Raw genomic sequence first — 16,108 nt, forward strand, 5'->3', positions numbered from 1 at the left:
GTATGGCACCAAAAATGCTTCTTGGCTTGTAATTGGGGAACCTTTATAAGTGCTATATAGCTCCAATTTTGGTGCTTCAGTGGTTCTTCAGCGGCTCTTCAGAGGTTCTTCACCAGTTCTTTGACTAAGGTGCTATATAGCACCGCTAACTAAGGTGCTATTTAGCACCGCTACCATATACAGAACATGTTAAGATATGGTGCTATAGCACCAAAAGTGGTTCCTCGACGAAGAACCATTTTTGGTGCCATATAGAACCTTTTTTTATAGAGTGTATAATGTACCCCACATACGGGGCATGTTGTCACATTTCACTTCCATTCTTTCGGGGTAAATCAAGAAAAAGGTATACACTGTATTAATGAAACTAAACCACATAATTGTACTAGACGTGTGAAATTAATGTGGGAAAAAAGAAATGCTCTGAACACGTAAGTGGATTTACACAAACTGAGAAAGTCAAAAAGCTTTGTGCCCCGCTCTCCCCTACTCTCTATATTACCTCGGGATGGGCATGCTGAGATAAAACAGAAAAGCAAATGAAAATAAATAGCGTAGCTGCTTTTCATAACATTTCGAGCAAAGATAATCATGTGCATTTGATCTGATATAACTGTACAAGGTTATGCTTTATGTGAATGCTTGGCTAAAGAGATGTCTCTTTAATCTAGATTTAAATAAGTCTGAGCCCGATCATCATCAGGAAGGCTATATAGAGTGTAGAAGCCAAATACGAAAACACTCTCCCTTCTTTATTCCAGAGTTTTGAGTCCGCATTTTGATTGATCATTTTGTTACCTTGATATGCTTTCTAAAATCTTCAGAAAGGTTACTGTAAGGTGTCTTTTATTAAAAAACTGATTCTTTTGTGTTTTTTTATGGAACGCACAACTGCTGTGTATTGCAAAGCAGTATAGCTGAGCTGACCTTTTAAAAAGGGGACACCTGAGGGTTTATATGTGTTAGAGGTTTGGTATCAGTGGACCCACTCTTTCAGGCCCTTTGAATATCTACGTGTGTGTGTGTGTGTGTGTGTGTGTGTGTGCCTACTTAACCATATTTTGGGAACAAATTTGTACCCAGAAGTTAGCAAAACCTGACAAAAATCCCTAAAAATTTGGGAACATCCTCATTTGTAAATCTGGTATAAAACAATAAAATATTTTAATTCAAGTAATTTAAAGTAATCAATTTATTTTTGGGTTAGGGTTAGGTTATAAAATACACAATTAATTAAATCAATGCATTTTCCCCATTTAGATGTAAACGTTTGTGTGTGTGTGTGTGTGTGTGTGTTCTGTCTCAATTTTTACTGTGCACTTTAGGGCTAAACTTTTAATGTGATACACCAAGGAATTGCATCCATGTCTTTTCATCACACAAAACTATCACTTCAGAAAAATAGTGCAATAGGGTTTTTTTTTGGGTGATATTTTCAAGGTCTTTTTGGAGCTCAATACCATGGATGCCATTAACTTTCATTATATTGACTTTCTTTTTTGTGTTCTGCAGAAGAAAGCAAGACATGCACAGAGTTGGAACATCATGAGGGTGAGTACAATTATTTTGTGGGTGAACTATTCCTAAAAAAAAAAAAAAAAAAAAAAAAATTCTGGGAGGTTTAAAGCTCTTGGGACGTAGTTTATTTACACACCACTGAGTTTTTACCCAAGATGTCCAAGTATGTCCAATTGGTTTTATAGTGGTGAAGTAAACAACATGAAAACATATGATGTTTGTTAAAAAATCTATGATTTATATAGTGCAACATACATACAAGTTGCTGAGAAACATTTCTTCATAGTCCCCAAAGCAAGTCAGCATTCTGCTCTGTTTCTTCCACTCTCTTTAACCCTCTTCCCTTTGGCGGAAGGTCATCTTGCATTGCACCTGCATTGCTTGTTTGTTTCTTTACTGTGACAGGGAACATCTGTGAGATCCAGACTGCCCCTATAGAAGGTTGTGAGTTGTCTTTGCTAACTGCATGCCTGTGGCAATCAAGTAGTAAATAGTTTATTTTGTTGCTGGTGAAGGTTTATGCTGCAGGCAATTTGTAATTAAAGTGAAGAGCTCAGAATGAATCATCTTGATCTAAAGCCGACACTTACACGAAGCAGGGAATAACGCCACGTCATCGCCAAACATCTTATCAGAGCGCTCCGTCTCTCTGCTCACACACTGAAAGCATCAAAGGGAATGTGTGTATTATCATATTGGCTTGTGTGGGTGAGAGTAATTATGTTCTACTGGACAGAATGGTGCTTTATACATGAGATCTGGCAGCTGTGGTCTTTCAAAAGCTGATTTGAAAGATGCCCGCATTGTTTGTTCTCAAAATCTGGAGTCAGAAATGTTTGCCTCCCAGAGCTGCATAAAGCTGAAGCGTGTCTGCGCCACTAGCACAAGAATTGCAGAACAATGAGTGTTTTTAAAAAGTTTTCCCAAACTCTCTGCCATTGTTTGGCTAATCAGATCTCACTGCATTGCCAATGTAGTCATGATGTTCTAGTTGTGATGCTATTACTCAACTAATAGGTTATTTAACAAGTTTGTTTGCCCATATAATCTTAAGATATTAGGTTAAGCTTTTTTGGCTTGCTGTCCACTGATGAGGGTCTTGGTGAAGAAGCTTCAACTCGAGCTCTGATATACCCCCATAGTGATTTAACATAGGATATGATTCCATAGGGCAAATTACCTAAGATAAAGGTGGAGTTTGGAGAGGTTGGTGGGATGTTGTAACATCTGAGATTGAGGAGATGTAAGCAGCTGTTTATATACTCTGGCTCTTGGCTGTTGATTGGAATATTAGATGGGCTCGCAATAAAGCTTCACAATAAGGCTTTCAAACTTTAAATAGTTAACCCTGGTCAGTGCAGATCAGTGTCAATTATGGATGCAACATGCTCAAGTTTTTCCTGAATGAGTTTTCAGACTATAAAAATGTGAGAATGAAACGGTCTCTTCTTCACTTCAATTTCTATTACCATTTGACATTTTCCCCCTCAAACTCTGAAATATACCATTTTTACTGTACATTGTGTTGTGTTTCCATGACTGTTCAAAGCCTGTGAATAGGAAGCACACAATTGGCTGTCTGTTGCTAAGCATCCAACCATAAAATTCTAACAGTTAATTGTTTTAGTCTGTTATGCAACACAATGTGGGATTAATGCCTCAAAAGCGGTGCTAAGCGGAGCAGGGTTTCATAACCCCGAGTAAAAATCTGTACCAACCCCACAACTAAATTACACCGTACTTTTATCAGAGGTTAAAAGCGTTTAAAGTTTAGAGTGACGATAACCTGGGGTTATCATTTGTGAAAAGCCGTTTTGCATATTAAACTGGTGTAAAATAAAGATTTTAACAAAAAACTTCAGCTTTAAAACAGAATGAAACCATTAAAGTACCCGTATTATGCTTTTTTAAATGTTCCTAATTTTGTTTTGGAGTCTCCTAGGTTTACATTCATCAAAGGTCAAAGCACACTTTCATTTTCTCATAATATACATTGCACATCACCACATTTTTCAATGATTCTCAAGCGACTCGTCGGATGAATCAGTCTCTCTAAATCCCTCCTTTCCTCAAGCTACTTTGCTCTGATTGGTCGACCGCTTACACCACATGTTGGAAGCTAAATGTTCATTACCGTCACTGAACTCTGAGTCTGATGATGAAACATTGGAAGAACTAGATATTCAACCCGAACCTCCATCGCAAGGACGACTTGATGAGGACGTTTCTCATTAATACGCTACTCAGTTTGCCGTACTTTATGAGATGTTGCAACTGTAATTCCTCACCATCAGCATTAACAAATGTATGTCAATCAACAAACCAATGGGAATATTTCTAATTTATTGGGGACATGCTGGAACTGTATCAATAACAGTGCATATGTTAGCCGAGCACTAACGTGAATGACTGATGTAACATAAATGTTTGTAAAACAAATCTCGCTCCATCCTTCATTTTTACTCAAAGTAGTAAGAATGACAGACAATCTGCATGAATAGGTAATAGTGGCCCACAGCTTTTTAGCAGAAGTATTTCAGTAAGACAGTAATAATGTGAGTTAACAGTTAGCTAGAAACTTACAATATAAAACACAAAACCATGTATTTGAACACCTGGTAGAATATACAGTATGTGACTCTGGACCACAAAACCAGTCAAAAGGGTAATTTTATTTCAATTGAGATATATAAAGCTGAATAAATAAGTGTTTCATTGATGTATGGTGAGTTAGGATAGGACAATATTTGGCCGAGATACAACTATTTGAAAATCTGGAATCCGAGGGTGCAAAAAAATCAAAATATTGAGAAAATCGCCTTTAAAGTTGTCCAAATTAAGTCCTTAGCAACGCATATTACTAATAATAATAAATGCTTGAAATATTTATGGTAGGAAATTTACAAAATATCTTCATGGAACATACTTAGTATCCTAATGATTTTTGACATAAAAGAAAAATCGATAATTTTGACCCATACAATGTATATACAATGTATATACCCATGCATCTTATGATTTTTTTGTGGTCCAGGGTCACATATATACATAACTGATCATACTTACAGGTTGTGATTCTGAGGAGCAAGTTGGTCCAAATAAACTGGGTACTGACCCATCTTTCAATAGCAAGCGTTTTGCGAATCCCACGTTGAACTCTGAGATTTGAGAAGCACTGGGAAAACTAAGTAGCTGCCTGGTAGAGGTGTTATTGAGACCAGTAGGGGGTGCTCACCCTGTGGTCTGTGTGGGTCCTAACACCCCAGTATAGTGATGGGGACACTACTGTCAATAAGCACCGTCCTTCGGATGAGACGTTAAACCGAGGTCCTGACTTTCTGTCCTTCGATAAAAGAGTAGGGGTGTAACCCTGGCATCCTGGCCAAATTTGCCCATTGGCCCCTGTCCATCATGGCCTCCTAATAATCCCCATATATATATATATGTATATATATATATATATATATATAAAGAATGGCTTCATCACCCTGTCTCCTCTCCACCAATAAGCTGGTGTGTAGTGGGCGTTCTGGCGCAATATGGCTGCCATCGCATCATCCAGGTGGATGCTGCACATTGGTGGTGGTTGAGGACCAGAGCCGGCCCTAGACCTTTGGGGGCCCTAAGCAAAATTTGGTTGGAGGCCCCTTTGACCGTTTTAAGTAAGGCCTAAAGAAAAGCAATGACTACCTTATAACTATACTATACATATTATATCTACTATGTTTTTATTTTATTTTTTAGTCTATTAAATTATGTTTTAATTATTCTATGTATACTGTATGCTAATTTTCTTTTTTACGCTGCTGGTCCTGAGTACGTATTTCGTTCTTATGTGGCAACATGTACAGAATGACAATAAAAGACCTTGAGTTCTTGAGTTGAGTTCCATGTTTGATGTCTAACAGTAAAATTATGATACCACTGAGCTGAATGGCAGTGCAGTGCAATGAACACACTGCTGAACTTACTGAATAAAAAGACTGATAAAGTGATTTTCACTGACGATCAAAGAAACATTTTTAATTGATACAAGAGTTTAAGAGGCACAAACAACAGCCTATATATAATTGAAATGAAATAGAGCAAATAGAGTAATATTTAATACATTTAAATAAACTATTATATAAAATAATAAATAGAACATTTAAATGTTTTAACTTTTCAAATAAACAAAATTAACAATATCTAAAACACCACAAACAAGATTAAAAGTAACAATAATAAGAATTAGGTAACATTTCAATAGAACTATTAAAATCTTTGTGTCTTCTTGGGTGACATGACTGTGTTGTGAACCAGGAAAAGAAGTGGTTGATGGAGCTGCAATAAAGAAAATAATTATACATAAAGTTAGACTTAATTTTTTAAAATGCAGAAGGTTATCATTTTACAGTACCTTTATACTCACCAACAGCTGGAGCTTTGCTTACTGGCAGCATATACTTTAATAGGGCCCCTGGAAAGGGGACATAAGGAGTAAATTAATGTTAGCCCTTTAGTGAAGAAGCCAAACTGGGGTTTTATTGTTCTGTTAAATGCTTTAACATCACAACAAATGGTATAATACTAAACTAATTTTTTGCAGCATGTTATTAGCATTTATTACATGGCTTGGTTGAATTCCAATGTAGAATGCGGGTCTGTTACGTCTTGATAACAGCCCGCTGTGAAGTAGCTATAACACACCGTTGAGCAGAGCGTTGCTATGGACGCGGAACGGACTATTTTCTTTAGCGGAAGCAACAATCGTTTTTAAATCAATAAACTCCTTTTTCAATCAATATTTTGTGTCAAATTATTTATTGATTTGGTAGGTATCCATGTAATAAGAGGGATAATCTATAGCGAGCTGCGAGGCGGTTTTTATTCGCTATAACAACCGCCTCGCTATACTGCGAGCGAGAGAGACTAACTTATATTTAGACTGCAGATTATCCATACATACATAGGTATCGGAAAATTAAGCCTACAGGTTTACGTACCTTTATCTTCTTGCTTCTTTTCTTCTTCCAGCCTCTTCTTTTGTCGTTTTTCATGGCCAGAAAGATATTTTCGTTTCTTGTTGTCAGACATCGTCGACGTCGGAGTCACTGACTGACGAGTGACATGATGTGACTGACATCACAGGGTCAGTCAGGGGTCAAGATTAGCGGGGAACTCGCCATAATAAAGAACTAAATAAATAACAACTGTGCTTATCATGATGCCTGATAAAGAGCACTGTAGGCCCATTTCTTTCTTTATTTTTATTTATTTATTTTATGTTACTTTTGATGTATGATTTTTTTTCAGCAATGACTCTAGGGGGCCCTCTGCTGGCCACGGGGCCCTTTGCAATTGCAAGGTTCGCTTAGTGGCTGGGCCGGCTCTGTTGAGGACATTCCCCCTTCTATGTAAAGCCCCCCTTCAGTGTTTTTGCGGGTGAACATATGCAAATGTCTTATCTAGTGCTGCACTGTAACGAAGTGGGATTCAAATTACTGACAATCGTATAGGCAGCTTAAAGTCGATTCTTTCTTTTGGGAGGCAATAACTTTATTTATCGTGCACTTTTGACTTAACAACTTTGCAGAACTTTTACATTCACAAACGGATGAAAGGATATATTTGAAAAACCATAATAGGGGCACTTAAAAGGTTCAAACATCAAAGTGCTAATCAACTTACATAAGTACAAGGCTAATAGCTGAACAAACACACTTCACAGAATATTGTGAGAAGGAAGCTAATCGCCTCTGATTACTTTTCCAATTGTTCCCAATGCAATATTAAATGGCAGTCTCCTCACAAACAAGCTGTCCACAATACAAACAAGCAAACTTCACAAGTGTCTTTTAAAACTCTTTTGTCATGGACACTATAGTAAACATTGCCACCTATGGAGGGGAAAACAATAAGGTTAAGTATATATGGTTGGCAATATTCCCTTGAATTTTTGTCGTTACGATGTGGAATTGCAAATCCTGCACAGATTTTTGATATGTTTGTGCATTTACTTCATTTAAATAGTTTATTGAATTGGGTAATAAAATAATTGGGCACAATTCAATATTAGTGAATTTCCCGAATTCAATGTCAGTAACCCCCGGAAATTTCATTCAGTGAGTCTCTGTCTATGCAGGTCACACCATTTCTGTTAACTGTAATGAAAAGAGTGATTTGGGCAAGCCAGTGTAACACCGGTGCCAACGATCTGCCTTTTCTTGAGAAGGTAATTAGGAAGTACTATTTAGTTCCCTTTCGAAAGGGAACTCTCGCTGCGTCTAGCTGACGCTATGGGGAACGCCCTCGGCGTGACTGGTGTCTGAAGCTACTATCGAATCACGGCAAAGTCTTTGACCGACGTCAGCCCATGACGTCATCAACGTGCGACCCGGAAGTATAAAAGGGCGCCGTGCCAACACATACACATCTTTCTCGTCTTCAGGGACTGTCTGTTTGAACTGCTATACGAGTTAAGGTAAAACAAATTCAATTATTAATACACACGAGTGTGTATTTACTGCCTGGGATCAAGAGCATGCACAGTCAAGTTCATTTGAAGTTGTTTGTGTGTGAGTGTGAGCGGTTTTCAATCTGAGATCGTTCCACTCTAGTCTGGTTTTTTTCCTGAGGGAAGAAAGTTTGGCATCTGGGACTGGATGATGCTGTCCCGCTCAAGCTGAGGCTGAGCGTTGGCATACATCATGGGTTCTCAGATGCAGCTCGCCGATCGTCGCGACGATCTGGCGGCTAACGAGACTAAACAGCAAGTGCTCTTAGGGATGGCTGGTGAGAGTGGTATGAATCCTCTCAGCCACCTTGACCGTGTATGTTGAGCTGATGAATGTTATGGAACGTGCTGCGGGCAGGCTGCTGCTGCCATGTTGGCGCGTTAGAGGAGAGATCGCTCGTGATAAATTGCATGATCGATTTCTCCTTGGCCATAAACCATCAGCTCAGATGAGCCTTCCATTCCTTCTTGATCTTCTTACAGAGATCGAGAGGGCATGGAAGAATCCATATTCTACCCAATGTTCATCAACATCAGCGTTTTAACTTCGCTGATGTCGAGGGGATAGGGGAATATGGATATGTGTTGAGGCTACCGACTGGCGAGGAAAGTTTGCGAACTTTTCTCGCATTTCGTGGGCATCAACACTGAAGAGCTCAAACTCTGCCTTTCTAAATCACGTTGTGCTTTAATGGCAGGGGCATACACGGCAGCGGGTCAGGCTGGTGCTGCTTTTCACACCATGGCGGTGTTTCAGGCGTACCAGGCGGACCTACTGGAGGATCTCGACCAGGGGGCCGGGCTGTCCCCTGAGGCGGTTGCTGAGCTGCGCCGCACCACAGATCTGTCTCTCCGGGCCACCAAGCAGACTGCTGCTGCTATCGGCCGCTCTATGGCGGCTATGGTGGTTACGGAGAGGCATCTGTGGTTGGGCCTGGCTGATATCGGGGAGAGAGAAAAGGGTTTTCTCTTCGATTCGCCGGTTTCGCCTACTGAACTTTTCGGCACCTCCGTGGAGGCGGTGGTTGGAAAGTTCAGGGAGGCGAAGGCGCGCTCAGCGGCATTTAAGAATAAAACATGCATACCGCTGAGATCCGCGCCCCCACCCAGGCAGGCGGGACCTGGTCCTTCACGGTCTGAGGACCGTAGGCAGGACCAGAGTGCTAGCGTCTCCTCTCGTGCCCCCCCCCCCCTCCTTGGAGGAGCAGGGTACAGAGGAGATGGGATTCCCGCGGGAAAAAGGATCTAAGGGAGGTGATCCAGGACAAACGTTCTCAACGAAGGCGTTGGTGATGGATCACTTCCCTTGAGGGCGATTACATCATAGCCCTCTCCTTTTTCCTTTTTAATGTCTTTTTATGACTTTTACCCAGGCGCTTCTTACATCAGGCCTGAGGCAGGCCTATGGTGAGTAGAACTATGTTCTGATGGCCCGCCCGGACTTGCTCAGTGAGAACGCCCCTTTCAGGCATTCAAGGGTGGTAGAACATGGTGGTGAGAACCGCACAATGAGTCTTCGCTCAGCATGCCGCAGGTGAGAGTGGTCATTTTTGTGTGTTATACTAAAAATATGTATTTCTTACAGACCCCAGGTTCCTGTATAGAGTTGGGTTTTCATCAGAGAGAACTGTCTATTCCCCTGCTTAGTTAGGCTTTAACACAGCACCATTATCTGGGCTATGTTTGTGAGTGTGTGTTGGCTTTCCCTGGTTGGTCAAGATGGCGCCAGATAGGCCACCGCTTATGGTTATCAGAAGATGGGCCTCCTCTCATTTTGAGAGTAGTGTTTAGGCCGCCGCTCTTTTCTTTGAAATGTTTGCGGATTACTAGGCGGTAGCACACTTTTCTGATAGAATGTAGTGTTTGTCTACCGCCTAGGGTTACTATGTGTCTTCGGTTCCCTAAGCCACTGCAGGTTGGATTAGTTTGTCTCTGTTACGACTGAGCGCTGCGGCGTCAGTTGGTATGTGGATGAAGGAGGCGCGTTGCTGAGGCACCGTCACCTTTTTGTTGTACTTAGATCGGAGGCCTCCTCTCATTGAGAGTCGTTGGTTTTAATAGCAGTCAGTTTGTTTGTCTGGCAGTTATTTCTCGTTTTTTTTTTTTTGCGAAACTCGTACAGCTTGTAGGCTTCTACAAGCCTCCCTGGAACGGGTCCCCATAGTAATGGGTAGCTATCATGTGTTAGGCCTCAGCAGGCCTCCATGAAAACGAGCCGTAGGGTCTAATATTACTACAACCCACATTTTTCAAATATGGCTGTCCCAGTTAGCAGGAAGGATTGCACCGTTCTCAAGATTAAACGGTGACAGTGGTAGGCCTTATCAGGCCTCTAGTAAGGCAGGTGACAATGCTTAAGCATCAAGGTACTACTAGCCTAGCTGGCTATCAGGTTAAATAGGGGTAAATACACTCTCCTGAAGGTCGGCTGTCAATTGTAGGCCTCAGTAGGCCTCTTGAACAAGGCGCATTATCAGTTGGAAGGCCTCAAACAGGCCTCACTGGAGGTATGTACCGATGTGCGCATCAGGTCAGCTAGCCTGGAGGCTATCAGGTTGTAGGCCTCATCAGGCCTCCCCGAAGGCCCGCTGGTAGGTGTAAGGCCTTACTAGGCCTCCTTGAGGGTGAGCTCTCAGGTTGTGATCACTACCAGAAGCAGGTTGTAGTCCTCATCAGGCCTCCCTGAAAGGCCTGCTGTTAACTCTAAGACCTTACTAGGCTTTCCTGAGGGTGAGTTCCCAGATTGTGGTCGCTCTCAGAGGCAGGTTGTAGGCCTCATCAGGCCTCCCTGAAAGCCTGCTGTTAATTCTAGGCCTTAATAGGCCTCCCTGACTCGAACAAGGTAGTAGGCCTCATCAGGCCTCCCTGAGGTGTTCCTGGGGTCCAGTCATCTGAAACAGTTAGCACGCATTGCAAACAGGTAGCAGGCCTCTCAAGGCCTCCCTAAAGGCTGCTTATCAGGTAGTAGGCCTTAATAGGCCTCCCTTGAGGGCGAGTTCCTTAATCAGGATGCTCGAAAAGCCTGCGTAGCTTGACTGTCGAGTCCCAGATGGTGGTCACTCGAACGAGGTAGTAGGCCCCATCAGGCCTCCCTAAGGTGTTCCTGGGACCCAGTCATTTAGCACGTATTGCAATCAGGTAGTAGGCCTCTCCAGGCCTCCCTAAAGGCTGGTTATCAGGTAGTAGGCCTTAATAGGCCTCCCTTGAGGACGGGTTCCTTAAACAGGATGCCCGACTAGCCTGCGTAGCTTGACTGTCAAGTAGTAGGCCTCCATTAGGCCTCCTTGAGAAAACAAGGGTAACCTCAGCAGGCGGTATTGCTGTCAGGTAGTAGGCCTCACTAAGGCCTCCCTGAGGACGGAGTCCCGAGCCTGGATGCTTGGGTTTCCAGCATGGCTTGCGGTTAGGTAGTAGGCCTCTATAGCCCTCCCTGGAATACCCGCTATCAAGTAGTAGGCCCACAGGGCCTCCTTGAAGTTGAAGTTCCTGAGCTAGGCACTTTGATTACCAGTTCTCTGTGAGAACTTGTGGTAGTTGGGCCTATAGCTGGAGGTTACTCGCCAGGCAGGCTCAGCTGCTCCCCTCAATGAGGGTCGTCTATGAGTGCTCAGCCGCCTGAGCCTGGTCAGACGGTCGTAGGCCTCTCATGAGGCCTCCCTGTTAGATCAGTCCTTAGGCCCTTTCGGCCTCCCTACTGCTTTGAAACACAAGCACCTGGTAGATCCTTGATTTGAGCAGGCAGACTCCCCTCGATAGCAAGGGTTGAAAAGCACTACGCTGAGTGTTGCTCTCTTGGATAACCCGTCTCTGAGTTCCGGGCTAAGTAAGACTGCCTGTGTTTCAGTCCCTTAGCTTGGACGCCCTTTGGGCACCATCCAGAGGCTCTGTTTTGAACAGACAGGGTTGGCTAAACCGAAGTGTCCATAACACTTAGGGCACCAGGTCAGGCCTCCCTGGTGGCACTCGGGAGAACTTTTTCCCGAGTAGTGACTGGCTGGGGTTCCTTCGGGTCCCCTAGCCACATTCCCTTGAAGGGACCCCTTCATTGGAAGTAGTGGTCCCGGGCCTTCGAGCGGTCTAGATGGAACTCCACGCAGTGCGTTAGGGTTCTGTTTAGTTGTATAGCTTGGGCTATGACCGTAGGGAGTGCTGTCACTGTCAGCCCAGGACCTGAGGGGGAATCGCTCAGGTTTTTCTATGAATTACTTGAGTTGACAGTTGTCACTGCCAATGGGCAGACACTCCCCTCAGCATGGCGGCGTTGGTATATCGTTCCCCATAGCGTCAGCTAGACGCAGCGAGAGTTCCCTTTCGAAAGGGAACGTCTAAGGTTACGTATGTAACCTCTGTTCCCTGAGAACAGGGAACGAGCGCTGCGTCGCGTTGCCATGCTTCAGGGCCTATCTGCCATACAGTCCCTTCAGACGAGAAGATGTGTATGTGTTGGCACGGCGCCCTTTTATACTTCCGGGTCGCACGTTGATGACGTCATGGGCTGACGTCGGTCAAAGACTTTGCCGTGATTCGATAGTAGCTTCAGACACCAGTCACGCCGAGGGCGTTCCCCATAGCGTCAGCTAGACGCAGCGCTCGTTCCCTGTTCTCAGGGAACAGAGGTTACATACGTAACCTTAGACGTTCTCTTCTCCTAGTAATCAGTCTAGCTGGGCTGACTGCCATTAGTCCAAACATGGTCCTGCTCTACAGTTAAAGATGAGAAAACAGCAACATTAATTGTCTAGACTGAAGCATCATGCATTGTCCAAGGGACATACCTGAAGACTGGGGAGAAAAATGTACCTTGTTTAGGAGTTTTAAACTCAAAACTTTGCATTGTGAACTTTCTAAAACATCTTGCGAGCAGTATTTTAGTGTTCAGGTATTTAACAATATGTGTTCCGTTTTGGATAAAGCATTCTGGAACATTGCAAATGAGTGCAAGTTCGAATTTGAATGGTGGAAACTGACAATTACTGAATTGCAATGCAAAGAAAATCATCAAATTCAGTCATACGACAGGAACTTTATTAGACCAAGGATCTGAAGGATCATGTGACACTGAATAGTAGTGATGTTGAAAATTCAGCAAAGACATTTTACAGTACATTAAAATAAAAAACGGTTATTTTAGAGTTTGTAATAACATCTAACATTTTTACTGTTTTTACTGTAATAATAATTTACTTTATCAAATAAATGCAAACTTTTTGAGCATAAAGAGACCTCTTTAAAATACAGTACATTTAAAAACCTGTGTGTGTGTGTGTATATATATATATATATAAAACAAAAAAAATAGTTATCTCAATTGCTATCTCAATTCAAGGAATTTAAAAGGTATTCTGAAATTATTTTTTAATATTGCACATCCCTGCTTTCATATCAGCTGTGCAAATCAGACTCGCTGTTTTATTTTAGAATCACACTTTAAAGTCCTTCAAACTTTACAGCTTCTTCATAATAACCTCCTGCCCCCAAAGTGCTAGTTCTATTCTTGCAGTGACCTTTTGCTCTCAGACACGCAGCAAGTGATGGAACATTTCCCATAATGCCCCCACAGCTGCCGAACTGGACTTGGCAAGATCTGTTACAAATGAAAGTGGCCAGTGAACCCAAGAGCACAGAGCTGAACAAGGTCACGACGCTGAGGAGACAGAGGACAAACTGAGTTTATTATCTTTTTTCAAGCTCAGAGGGGTTATTTAAGCAGTGCCACATGAGCAAGAGTGCTGTTTGTTTACTGAATGTCTCATAAGCATTATGTTGCTGGTAACAGTTCAATAAGCAATTCATTTGCGTTTCAGACAAAATTTGTTAGTTCACATTTGTTTTTTCACTGCAAAACTAAATAGTTCCAACGTTTCCATAACATAGCACTTTTTGTGTCGACAAGCAGTGTAAAAAAATTATTTCCCCTTCCAACTTCCAACAAAGCCTACCTGAATGAATCAGTGTTTTTGAACAAATAGGATGAGCGAATGATTCAATGACTCCGTAATATAGACAGCCTGAATGAATCAGTGTTTTTGAACAAATGGTATGAGCAAATGAGTCAATGGCTCAGTCATATAGACAGCTATTCGTATTCTTCCTGAATGAATCAAGTGTTTTTGAACAAATGGTATGAGCAAATGAGTCAATGGCTCAGTCATATAGACAGCCATTTGTATTGTTCCTGAATGAATCAGTGTTTTTGAACGAATGGTATGAGCGAATGAGTCAATGGCTCAGTCATATAGACAGCCATTTGTGTTGTTCCTGAATGAATCAGTGTTTTTGAACGAATGGTATGAGCGAATGAGTCAATGGCTCAGTCATTTAGACAGCCATTTGTATTCTTCCTCAATGAATCAGTGTTTTTGAATGGATGAGGGAATGATTCAATGACTCAGTCATAAAGACTGCCATTTGTGTTGTTCCTGAATGAATCAGTGTTTTTGAACAAAGGGTATGATCGAATGAGTCATTGGCTCAGTTATATAGACAGCCATTTGTGTTGTTCCTGAATGAATTAGTGTTTTTGAACGAATGAGCGAATGATTCAATGACTCGTCATATAGACAGCCATTTGTATGGTTCCTGAATTAATCAGTGTTTTTGAACGAATGGCATGAGCGAATTATTAAACGACTCAGTCATATAGACAGCCATTTGTGTTGTTCCTGAATGAATCAGAGTTTTTGAACAAATGAGCGAATGATTCAATGACTTGCCATATAGACAGCCATTTGTATTGTTCCTGAATGAATCAGTGTTTTTGAATTAATAGGATGAGCGAATTATTCAATGACTGAGTCCTTTAGACAGCCATTTGTTTTGTTCCTGAATTAATCAGTGTTTTTGAACTGATGAGTGAATGATTCAATGACTCAGTCATATAGACAGTCATTTGTATTGTTCCTGAATGAATCAGTGTTTTTGAACGAATGGTATGATCGAATGAGTCATTGGCTCAGTCATATAGACAGCCATTTGTATTGTATCTGAATGAATCAGTGCTTTTGAACGAATGAGCGAATGATTCAATGGCTCGTCATATAGACAGCCATTTGTATTGTTCCTGAATGAATCAGTGTTCTTGAGGGAAAAGGATGAGCGAATGATTCAATGACTCAGTCATTTAGACAGCCATTTGTATTGTTCCTGAATGAATCAGTGTGTTTGAATAAATAGGTTGAATGAATGACTCACTTATTAAGACAGTCACTTGTCTCCACCTAATGGTGTGACTATATAACTTGCAGTCAATGGAACCCCTAACCCCACCACCAATGCACAGTAGTGATGAGAAGTCCAATTAATTTCTGCGAATCGGTTCTTTCAGATGGTTTGTTTCAATGAACTGGTTCGTCGGTTCCTTTACATCATCACGTAGACTGACAGTTAATCTGAAACGAGCAAAAACACAAGCTGAGTGATACAAATAGAGAAAGGTTCTTGTACTGTTGGACTGTATATCAAGACTCTTGCAACACTGTTCAGTCAATCAAACAGAACAAACTGGCATCAAGATACAGTATGCATATGGGTATGCATATGGGACATATTGGAACATCATAAGTGCGATAATTAATAATAATGACAGAATTTTCACTTCTAGGTGAATTATTAGTTTAGACACCATCTGAGTTTCTTGATCTGGTGGACAAGAGTATGAGGTATTTTTTACTGTCATGTTTGAAATGACAAGGGACAAAGCAGAGAGGACAGAAAGCCCTCAAGGCATCGGGTTGATATCTCAATATTAAAATACTCTGAATGTATGTGAGTGTTTCTATCAAGTTTCTGTCTGAGAAATAGCTGAAATTCTGATTTAATGTCGTAGTATAATACTACAGCTGCACATTATGCATTGAGGTATTTTTAACAACATGTGTTTCTACCTGCTATACCCTGCAACCAATGTCATATATTTAAAAATGAAGCTCTGATGAGGATCTATTTCTAATTTTACCCCTGTACACATTCAACGATTTGCATGTGTGCATGACCTTCTGATCTTATGCATTTGAAAAAAAGTAGTATTTTATCTTCCTGGCTGTCTAGCTGTAGATTTTTATGAATCAATACTAATGATGAAATCCCTTGGTGGTG

This window comes from Gobio gobio, assembly GCF_949357685.1.
Source record: "Gobio gobio genome assembly, chromosome: 20".
Taxonomy (NCBI): domain Eukaryota; kingdom Metazoa; phylum Chordata; class Actinopteri; order Cypriniformes; family Gobionidae; genus Gobio; species Gobio gobio.